Genomic DNA, 11,864 nt, shown 5'->3' on the forward strand with positions numbered 1-11,864 from the left:
TCTGCTGAAGAACCACAAAAGAGGCACAAGTACTGCAGGTATTTGTTACAAGACTAACCACCCAGATCCTTATTGGTAAAAACACCTAGCCTTCCCAAACTAACTGAAAACTAGAATTTCTGGGGTTCTCTTTTCATTTTGTTTCTTTCTCAGGTTGGGAGCTGACATGAAACGTGAGTCCGGTGACTTTGGCTCACCAGCTGATGGAAAGCTGCCTTAGATTATGGTATGGGACACCCTGACACATGTGCGAGTGAGACAAGGGGGCTGTAGCTGAGGCGAGAGGGCTGTAGCCGGTCGCTGGGAGCCCCGGCAGTACCCCGAGCAGGGATAACTTGTCTGCTGATGCTGCAGGAGAGTTGAGCCCTCGGGTTTCTGCGCGGTCGGGGCAGAGGCTGAGCGCAAGATGGAAGTGAAGGTATTTCACTGAGCCGTCTGGGTGGGTATTCTGAGTCGCTCGTGTTAGCCTGTCTAAGGTCAGTGAAACATCACAGGTAGCTTTTGATTAACTTGTACAGGAAAAATAGTTACTGTGCTGCCTGGATCTGTTTTTGACTCTTAAGCATAAGCAGCACATCGGTGTTATTTTCTATGGAAACACTTCAGCAAGTAAGTTTTTGCATCTATAATTATGAGTGCAGCTTTCAAAACGTTTACAAGCCTCACATGAGCTGTGTTAGCATTTGTGCAGGTGCGTGACACGTCACCGAGGGCAGGACGGGGCTGTGGTGGGGGAGATCCAACAACAGAGGGGTCGGGGAGCGGCGGTGGATGCCTGCTGTGCAGGCAGCGTGCTGAGATCCTAGAGCCTGGGTTTGGGACGATAAAGCAGGTCTGAAGTGGCGGGGCTGTGCTTTGCATGGCAAACAGTGTCCTGGTGCATCAGGAACAAGCACAGAGGGTGCCCGTGTGCATCTGCTTACAGATAACGGCGCAGCCCTGCCTCACGTCGGCGGGCACAGCGCCTGGGCTCAGGCAGAGCTTTGATGGGTACAGACTGTTTGTTTTAATTAAAATGGAAGACTCTGCTGTTGGAAGAAGGGTTCGCCGGAGTCAAGAAGTCGCTCAATACGAGTTATGCATCTTGCTCAACTTTATTAGTTTCTAACACCACTTATATAGAACCGATACACATGCATATTCGTAAAGCAGAAATATAATTGGTTAGTAGTCTCTAAACGCGCGTGGTTCTCACACCCCTAATTATCACAACTAAAATAAGCATTCTATCCATGTAGCTAATTGTGTTGCTGTGCTTCAGCCTTGTAGTTTGTTACTCCCTATTTTCCCATACCGGTCCCTATCTTTCTTGGCCCTGCACCTGCTTTCCCAGCAGCTGTAGCTTGTTACAGCCACGGCCTTTTGGCACAACATAATTACTCGGTCTCAGGATTCAAGAATAGCTCAAGGCTGCCTTTCTTGTTGACTTCAGCACAATTCTAATTGCAGGCCTATTCTAATTCCAGGCCTGGATTGTGCAGATCTTCAGAGATTCTAAGGCCACGCTTCTGCAGCCATTCTTCTACACTCTGCTTTCTGTACCAGGTCAATACAACATTTCAGTGTGAAGTACAAAGACAATCCTATCAACTTGTCAAGGCACTGTGCCTTCTGAGCAGCAAACAATTGCATATATTGAGACACGAACAGAATAGTCTTGATTATCCAGAATGCTTAAGTTCTTCACTTTAAGGGTGACAGAGCATGGAACAGGCTGCCCAGAGAGGTTGTGGAGTCTCCTCTGGAGATACTCAAAACCCGCCTGGACATGACTTTAGCAGGAGCACTAGGTGACGTCCAGAGGTCCCTTTGGACCCTGACCAGTTCCTGACTAAATCCTGGGGAAACTGAGATGAAGGTATGCATACCCAACAAACACCTCATTTGCTTCTTTGCATACAAGTACATTACAAAAGCAGCAGCAGAATGGGTGAGGTGCTATAGGGAATGTAGGCTGGCAAGTGGTATGAAAATGAGGTGCTCATGCTATTTTTCAAAAAGCCAACTGCTGGTGATGAAAAGCCTCAAAGGCATCGTGGTTGTGTTGTGTGAGGTAGTTACTCTCCCTGCTCAAGTGAAAACCATCTTCTCTTCCGTGATAGTCTATCTTTTAAATTGTCCTGTTTGTGGTTACAACATTCTTTTGACTAAATATCTGATTTCTATATTCCCAGTCCAATAGTTTTTGTAGTGTCCTCACTAACAAGGTGGCAACGAGCGATGAAAATTGGCAGTTTTAGAAAGGATAAACTGCAGAGGAAGATGCCTGTGAGGCACTGATGGGGAGGTGTGCGTGTCCCGGGCCGTAGGCACCCTTAAGTGGCACGATGGGCTGGAACCCCTCTTCTCCCTGCTTGAGCAGAACGAAGCAATAAAAGGTGAGCAGCCTGCGTTTTTCCCCTTCTCAGGAGATGAGGAACCAGAAGTAATTTTTCCATTGTTCTTTCCTCATCTGACTATCCTTGATCAGTGTTTCCAAATTAGATCATGAATGTCAAAATAAGATTTCACCGAAATGTTGAATGCAAGAGCTGCCACGCTGAAGTAACGCCGGTGCTTGGCTCGTGGCTGGCTGGAAGAGTCCCGGGAGGCTGGACTGCAGGTCAGCACCATGGAGGGGACAAGAAACGGACACAAATGAGACCTGGGGCAGGAATTGGCAGCGGCAATGGGCTGGGTCCTGCTGTCCTGAGTGATCTGTGGCCTTGGGTGGCTTGTTTTGGCTGACGGGGGCCAAGCTGGCCCCTTCCAGTCTTGCTGCGGCTCAGGAAGTATTTGCCTTTTTGCAAACAAGTTTGCTAGTTCTAAGTGTAGCTACGTAAAACAGCTTTAAATCGAGATACATCATAGAATTGTTTAGGTTGGAAAAGACCTTTAAGACCATCAAGCCTAACCGTTAGCCCAGCACAGCTGAGTCCACCACTAACCCATGTCCCTAAGCGCCACATCTGCGTGTCTCAGATATGTCCAGGGATGGGGACTCCACAACATCCCTGGGCAGCCCGTTCCAGGGCTTGACAACTCTTTCCACGAAGAATTTTTTCCTACTATCCAATCTAAACCTCCCCTGGCGCAACTTGAGGCTGTTTCCTCTTGTCTCATCGCTTGTTACCTTGTTACCCCCTTCCTTCTGCTGTGGTTGCCCCAGGCCTAGCGCACGCCCCGGGTGCTGTTCGCCACAGCTGTCTGCGTGACCCGCTCGAGGATGCTTCTCTGAAGAGCCGCAGTTCAAGGGCTGGGGACACCCACGTTTGTGCTGGATCCGAGGGCCCCTGCCGTTGCCACCAGCCTCGCCGGGCCACCATGATGCTCTCTGCAGCTTGCGGCAGGCTCAGTATGGTTGCTGGGTGACATGCACAATATTTTGTGCTTTGATTTAGTTCTTCTTGTTTCTCCAAAATGTGAGTTTCTTTATACCAGGTCAGCAGCTTGCAAAAGCCCGCCTGTATGTTTTTTCTAGTAAGTGTGCAGCCACTGGGTTGTGCAAGGAGCTCCAGCTCTGGCGTGGGGATGGTTGCTCTTCAGCTGCTTGTGGAGGGGCACAAGCGTCTGTTTTCTGTCAAAAGACTGTCTACCATGAAATGAATACCTCGTGTGTTTCTTAGTACTTCAGCTGCTGCCTTCTGCAGACATTAATTTCCTTTATACCATTTATTTGGGGAAAGAACAGGTGAAACTGCCAGCAGCTAAATTCTCAATGAATTGTTCAATGATTTTCTTATCACAGAGTATCGGCCTGAAGCTGGCTCTAAGGCTGTCCTCCCCACGGCTGGGGCTGGCCTGGCGCTGGACCTGCCAGAAACTGCCCTCCTGATGGGAAGGGGTTGAAGTGAATGGTAGGGGAATGCAACAAGCTGATTATACATCTGAACAGAACGTAATCCTCTGAGATCTTCTCTAAATATCCGTTCTTCCTGTGACTTTCCTGGAGTCATCCCATCTGCCCCTTCTCACAGACCGACTGCAGATCTATCATGCATTTCACATATCAAATTCTTCCTGAAGTTAAAAGGACGCATTTCGTCCTTTGATTAGATTTTGCAGATGTGGATTCAGAATGCATTACACTTCAAGAAAAAATTATTTTTTATCTTGAGCCCCAGATAACACTTGTGTTGAATAAAGATTACATTTGTTCCCTGGAAAATAATTGCATAGCATTAAGCCTAGAAAGACCGATTAAACTGTGTGTTCTGAGAAACCGCAGCCTGCAAGGTGGCTTAATGGTGTTAGGGGGAAAGGGGAAGGGATGCAGTGGGCCAACCAGTGCGGTGCACAGGTCTGGTCCTTGCCCTGTGAATCTGATGCGCTGCGAAGCTGCGTGGTGGGGAATGCCAAAGGCAAAATGGTCCTTGTCCTTACACTGGCAGGAATCTACTGAGCAGAGCGGGTGTCTCAGGTATAAATGAGAGCAGAGCTGGCTTTTGACAGCGAGAGCTCTGCCAGCGCCTGCCCTTCCTTTTCTGTAATGCACCAACCCACTGGCCTGGGTCAGAAAGCAAAAGGCAGATGCAAAAGCTCCTTGGGAAGGAGAGACATCACTGCTGAGCACTTATTCTGTGCACCAGTGCTGGTGGTACCCACGTCAGAAGAGTTTCTCCGCTTGGGGTGCCCCACTCATGCGCGTGTGTGATGAGCGTCAGCAGCAGAAGCTGTGGCTCGCTGCTCCTTGGCAAGCCTCATCTCTGCCACTGTGAGAAGGGGGTTTCTGCTGGAAAAAGGTAAATCTTGAATCACGGAGATGTTTGGTGGGGGTTTTTTGCCACCAGTGCTGCTCCTGCCTCACCAGCTGCAGCATTGTGTGCCCACCTTCCCCCCTGTTCCTTGGCACTGCTGGTGGGATGGGGCTCGCTTGCTCGGTCCTGGGCTTGTCTCTAAGGATTAGTGCCCCGTGCTGAAATAGAATGCCACCTGTGCAGAAAAACTTTGGACTAGAGCGTCATTTTAAGCTGTATACAAGAGTGATCCCCATCTGGCTGTTGGCTGACACGAAGGAGAGGAGGTGCTGCTCTTCCTGTACTGACCAACTGCAAAAGCCATCATGTCCTGCGCTCTCTCCCAGCCTCACATTCCCTTAACTTGAGCTTTTCTTTTTTGGGCATTTATCAGCTGCAGTTGCAGCCGTTTGATGAAGAGGTTTTTTTGATATCCAGCCATAGCACAGCCAAGAGCTGTACATTAGTCAGAAGATTTCTTAGAAACTTTCAGCTTTTACTTACAGGAAAGTTGCTGTAATTGAAATCTGCTATTTGTCATAATTGTATCAACTTGTATATATAAAAAGTATCAAATGAGATTGTACATACTTTCCATTTCAGTGGAGACACTCAGCCATTTTGCAGATTTGCAGGCTGGCCCTTGCTGTCACTGACCATGAGCACAGAAATGTGAAGATGCTTCATCTCATCCTGCTGCTGTAGATCTGTGTCAGATCATGAGCTGGGAAATGGCAGCTTGCTATCCTGTGTTTATGGATTTAGTAGACACAAAGACATTAGCTCTAGCAAAGCAGATGCACTTTTGTATTGGTACAACTTCCTAACCATTGCAAGCATGTCTTTGTGAAACTCTAGAATGGGTTTGAGCCTGATAAGTGCTTCATATTTTTTTTATCTGCTCTTGTGTGCAGTAGCTGACTTACAAATGCAGTTTTTGTTCCTCCTTTTTATCGTTTTCCATTAGGAAAATATTGATTTTCTCATGTCTTACTAAAAAGCCAGGCTCTGTAAAAGGGAAGCAGAGCCATGGCCAAACACAGCCCCGGGTGCCCGGAGCCTGCCCCGCACAGCGGGCATGGAGGTGAGGGCATCCTGGGCCTGGGGTTGGAGCTGCATTCCCATCCCTCTGGCTGGGTCCCCGGGATGTTGGAGCAGGGAGCGGGAGTGGAAGATTTTTCTCCCAAGGTCTTCAGCCATCGTTTCTAGCCCTATAAGCAGCCATGAACATTTATTTTTCCTCTATTGCATAACAGATTTTTCACCTATTATATTACTGCTGTATTAAACCAAAAGGCTGTGTAACTGCCCACGTTTCCTCCCCTCCCCACGCGTTTACCTACAGAGGTGTTTGCACAGAATCTGGCACTGCTGTCCCCGAGCCCTACCAACGAGGGCATTAGCCTCGGCTTGCCTCCCTTCTGCCCCGCACCCCGAGCAGCAGCAGCGCCTTCCCTGGGGCCGGCAGCTGCTCCCAGGAGCTGGGGAGGAGAGAACGCCCTGGCGCTGTATTTCTTGCCTGAGTGCTCTTCCTCCAGGCCAGCGTGTTTACTGGAAACGCTGACTTTCCTGGTGGAAGTTTTCTGGTTCAGGTTGGGACTGTCGAGGCATTACCAAGGGCAGAAGTGGGCAAGAAGACAGGGCGAGGACTGATGAAAAGAGAGATGTTCTGAGCCTGACGCCCTTCTCTGAAAAAAGTCCAGCAACTCCAGGCTTTGCGTGTCCCTGTGGAGAGGCAGCAGGCATCTGCCTCTCCATCACTGCCGTGGAGGCAGCTGGTTCCCTGCCAGCCCTGCCAGCACCAGGACCCGACCCATTTTCCCTGCTCTAAGGGCCAGGGATGCTCTCATGTCCCCAACACAGCTGGCAGAAATGGGAACAAGAACATATATTTTTTGCAAAACGAGACTTAAGCACAGTGACTCCTGGCTCGAGCCCTCGCCTGGTCATGCGTGGGAAACAAATCCCAGTCCATCCCTCCGGCACGTGAGCAAAGGTGGTGCTTCTATGCAGCACAGTCCTGCCGTTTACAGAAATAAAAAAAAATATCCAATTAGCAATGCTTATTAATTGAGAGTATTTGATCTATTAACAACAGAAATTCATTTGCCAATTGATGCGCAATACTTGAGAGGGAATATGAATTAATGACTATAGATATTGATATCTTTTAGAAATCGTCAAGGATTCTGCAATCATTTCCTCTCACTCTTCTAATTAGGTTGGTCAATAGACATTTCGGGTACGTTTCTTGCATGTGGAATGCTGAGCAAGCTGCTCTTCAAAAGCCTAAATGTCATGATTGTACATTACTGCCTGGAATCAATAAAGAAACTGGTGTGTGTGCCTAGAACGTCCCCTCTACCTTGACTAAATATCAAGGTTATTTGGAATGAATAAATGAAGTCTGAACAGCTCTTGAGTTGGGCGTGACCAGTGGGAGAACTGGAAGCTGTACTAACGTGGAGATGGCCACAAATGGGGCTCGTTTTTCTCTTCTGTTCCTAGGGAACGCTGTGTTAATTTTTTGAATGGAACTAAAAAAATGCATTTCCCCCTACTTTTTTGACTGAGCTGAGCCTGGGAGCCCGGAGCTGCTGGAGGTGTGACTCCTTGGAAGCCTGGAGGAGGCTTGTCAGGACACACGTCTCAGATAACGCTCCAGCTTCAGTGCCATGCTGCATCGGCACAGAATTAATTCTTAAATTATCAGCTGTTCTTCATAGAAAATTCTGAGTTTTTCCTGATTTATCATCCCTGCGATTATTAAAACTAGACATGTATTTAGATGCGTTTCTAAAGTATGCAGAGGGTATTTGTTTGGTCCAAAATCTGTGATTTTTGGAGGAGCACAAGAAAATTAAGATTCCTAATTCCACAAGAAACTGAATACCTACATTTCCAAGGACAATCTGTAAATCCAAGAGATTTAAAATCTAAATTTAACATTTAAAAATTGAAACCTGCATCTTACTCTTAGAAAATGTGCTGCAGTTTTTAGCGGCAGTAATATTTATTTAAGGTACAACAGTACAGAGTTGTCTTCCACGGTCAAGACCAAATCCTGTCTGGTTTGTCAGACATATATTGTTCTTAACTTCCTCAACTAAGTGTCCATGATTTATTTAGATTTGCAAAATCCTCGCTCTGGAGACCACTATATATAGCTGGGATGATATTGCTGGCAGTAGCAATTTCATCCTCATCTCATGCTTTGGCGGATGAGCTGGACAGGATCCCCCGGGGTCCCGTATAAGGAGTGGGAATATCCATCCCGCTCCACAGCTCCCCGCCGTGATTTACAGCCCAGCTGTGAACCAGATTTAATGAGGTTTAGCTCAATTCCACCACCCGATCGCATGCAAAGTTCTTCATCAGGTATTTACTGTTTTGAGCATGTGAACTCTTCGCACATCTCTCCTTTTGCCTTATAAGCATCACTTCACCCCCAGCCCTGCCACGCTGCTGCCCCGGGGGTGAGGCAGAGGGGACGGGACCTCGGTCCCCCCCAGAGGGTGAAGAAGAACAGCCCAGGTCTCAATCCAGGTCTCACAAATTCTCGGTGAGTGTGGATATTTCTTGGCAAACTGGCAGCGCCCAGAGGACCGCACGAAGCTGGCACTGGCTTTGCCTTTCGCAGCAGCTCAGAGCTGAGTAGGGGGAGAGCGATGGGGCTGGGGGTCCTGCCGCAGCCTGTGGCGGGCACTTTCCCTTCGTTAGGTAATTTATTGATTTGGACAAACTCTATTTTACAGGCAATTCTACAGCTCACATTTCCTTTCCCAAGAGTGCAAGGTGGTCCTTTACCTGTTAGAAATTGCCTGGCTGCCAGACGGGAAAGGGATTTTTGGCTACAGCGGAGCTGCTGCGCCAGTTAATATATGTACATACATTTCATCCCAATGGACCTTCCCGATCAGCTGCAGCATTTGGGTAGGAAAGTTTATTAGTTAGGGTGGGTTTTTTTTTAGCATTTCCATGTCTGCCTCTATGTCCAAGATGCCTGTTGCATTCTCACCATGGCAGAATTACTGACGTTGTAATTACTGACTTTAAAAGGCTTCATGTATTTCACAAGAGCAATATGAGATCTGTGAAGAACGGAGTGAAATTCCATTTCAGTTGGGGATTTCCCAAGAGAGCAAGTCACAAAGGCTCTGAGAATGAAGAAAATCTTTATATTTAGATTATGTTCATCATTTATCTCTTCTCCTCTTCTAGGCTTGCACGAGGACAGATGAACGTAAAAGGAATTCTTTCACTTGGACACATAGGGAAGAGAAGAAACAGATGAGTTCCAGCCCCAAGTAATGTTTTCTGTTCCCAGCCTGTTTCAGAATCGGTGCATCTGCTTTTGGGGCGTGATTTCATCCCAGCAGCGAGTTCACAGCTAGCTTCAACAACGTGTTAAGATAAGGAAATGGGAAGTTTAGATTTTAAAGTTAGAAATACTACCATTTGAGATATCAAAGCAATTATTTGCCTGAAGAGAGGAGTATCTTAGAAAGTCAAATTAAGAAGCTTCCGCTTGTAGGCAAAGTAGAAAAGAGAATGAACAAAAAGGAAGCAAAGATTGAGAATAACACAAGTAAAAGCAAAAGCAACCAGATATCCCAAATCCTAAAAATTTCCCCAGATTCTAAATGTTATCCCAAATCCTGCTAATTTCCTCAGATTCCAAATATTTGTCTCATTTAACTTGATTTTATCTTGTTCCTTTTTAGATGGGATGTGGTCTCCTTGGACTCATCTTGTATTTCCTACAGGAGATGTTCTGACCAGCAGCCTGGGGTCTGCGGTGGCTCTGCCTTGGCGATAATACCCTTCTGCATTCACCACTCCCACGAAACACCAACTGCACAACGGGTTCTTACCAAGCCCACCCTCCTGCCTAGGCCTCTGCAGCCTCCCCAGCAGGGCCGTGCTGCTGACGCCTCCTGTGTTGCAACCTCATGTGGACAGCAAAGCTAATGGGTCTTGTGACTAAGTCAGCATCTCCAAAACGTGCATTGCACTATTACTATAATTCTGTTCGGATTTGTGGAGCTGTCCTTACGGTGAGCGCGAAAGCAGCTGCGTCTTTTGTTCAGCGTCAGGAGGTGCCTGGGCTTGTTGAAGGTTTTCCTTCTGCGTAGCACTGCTTGTCCTGCATCTCGCGGGTTTGTTTACACAAATGGGGGGAGAAACGGATTCACCAGGTTCCCCGTGAGGAAGACTGCCTTCCGGAAAGAAATGAATTATTTTTTAAAAGGAAAGAGAAGTTTAACTAGGAAATTGAAATCCACTGAAAAGCACTGCCCCCCTTTTCTCCTTTCCCCCCACCTTCCTTCCAGAAATGTCTAAACTTGGAGAACTGTGCTGGTGTCCTCCTTCATGTGTGGGTTTTCATTTTTTTTTGCTTTTCCAAAGGCTTATTTTGAAATAGCTTCGGTTCCTAACATCACACCTTACCTCAGGGCTTCAGCACTGAAAATAATTCATTGAAGCTCTAGCTGAAGTGACATCTCTGCGAACAGCCACAGCTCTGCATTAGCAGCAAGGCTGCCTACATCCAGCATGGATTCCTTGGAGCAGCTTATCCTGAAGCTCTTCCCAGGAACTCCAGGCACATCTCTGGCAGGAGTCCTTACATTTCCCAGCAAACTGATGCCACCAGAGCCCTGCCCTGGCTCCTCCAGTCCTTGATGAAGCAAACCAGAAGATGGAGGACCATGACACACTTGGTGGGATTCAATCCAGCCTCAGAATTGCTTGAGAGAAAAGGGAAATCATCAAATCATGGAATCACAGCATGGTTTGAGTGGGAAGAGACCTCCAAGACCACCCAGTCCCACCCCCCAGCACGGGCAGGGACCCCTCCCCCCAGCCCAGGCTGCTCCCAGCCCCGTCCAGCCTGGCCTTGAGCCCTGCCAGGGATGGGGCACCCACAGCTGCTGCGGGCACCCTGGGCCAGCGTCTCGCTGCCGTCACGGGGAAGAGTTTATTCAGAGATACTTTTCAGGTGGCAAAATTCACTGTTAATCTCTCATGCTGGAATATGTTACTTTTTCCTGTTGTGTATGAAAGTCATACTGGAGTCTATCTTTGGCTTGCTATTTTTTCCCTTTGGAAACAAATTTCTTGCCAGCTCGGCCATTGGGCTCAGTATAATTAATGAAAACTCCCCCTGAAACTCAAAGAAACAAATGCCTCCATTTACAGCAAAGGTTAAATTCAATTTACTCCATATTAAATCAATTCTTCAAAGAAAAAGCCAAACAAAACCATTGCAGGATTTTTTAGCACAGGCGACCGGTGCCATGCATGCCACACGTTGCCCAGGCATGGCGTTAGAGCTGCTCTCTGTGTCCCTAGACACGGGCTAGCATCCCCTCTGGGCCACTAGCCCCAGTGCCGAGTGCTGCTGGCACCTCCGCCCATGCAGGGATGTGCCTGTGCTGGGGACATAATGATGTGGTCGGAGGGGACGTGCAGGGGAGGGTGAGAGCTGATTTCATCAATTACCCACATTACTGTAAGAGGACAGGTACTATTTCATTGCCTATTGAGAAATGAGTTTTATTGATCCTGTTAATAAAGGAGATGGGGCTTTCTATTAGGAGGCTGTGAAGCAGGTAATGAGGCAGCTGCTCTTCTCTGCCCTTGGGTATTCAGGTACGTTGCTTTTCACCACCTTCTTGAGCACTGATCCTTTTTGACACCACATTTGCCCCTTCAGAAAAGACATGAACTCCGTCTCATCAGAACCCATCTCCTGCAATCTCCCCGCACAGTGCGTGCTCTCCTTTACCTCTCCGCAAGCGCAGCTGCCGTGGCAGAACGTCCTTTCTGCCTTTGAGGCTTGAACCAGAGCTCTTCAATCTGACAGCTGCTGTGGAAGCTGGTAAAGCTGGAGCCAGATTTAGTCCTCCCAGGACTTCTGTGAGCAGCCGAGCCCCCTGGGGAAGCATGGGTCCTTTTGCAGTTGTGTTTTGTAGCTGCTAAGGAGGGCAAGTGGTCAGCCAGGGGGTGCAGGGGTTTCATGCCCCCTATGATCCATCAGCTGTTCTTTCCCTGAAATGTGAGAATTCCCCCACGGTGCAGCCGGTCCGGGTCCCCTTTGCCCGCTCACCTGCTTTCCTGACTATTTCCATTCTGCATGAGGTTTGG

Source organism: Falco naumanni, chromosome 11, assembly GCF_017639655.2.
Source record: "Falco naumanni isolate bFalNau1 chromosome 11, bFalNau1.pat, whole genome shotgun sequence".
Classification (NCBI taxonomy): domain Eukaryota; kingdom Metazoa; phylum Chordata; class Aves; order Falconiformes; family Falconidae; genus Falco; species Falco naumanni.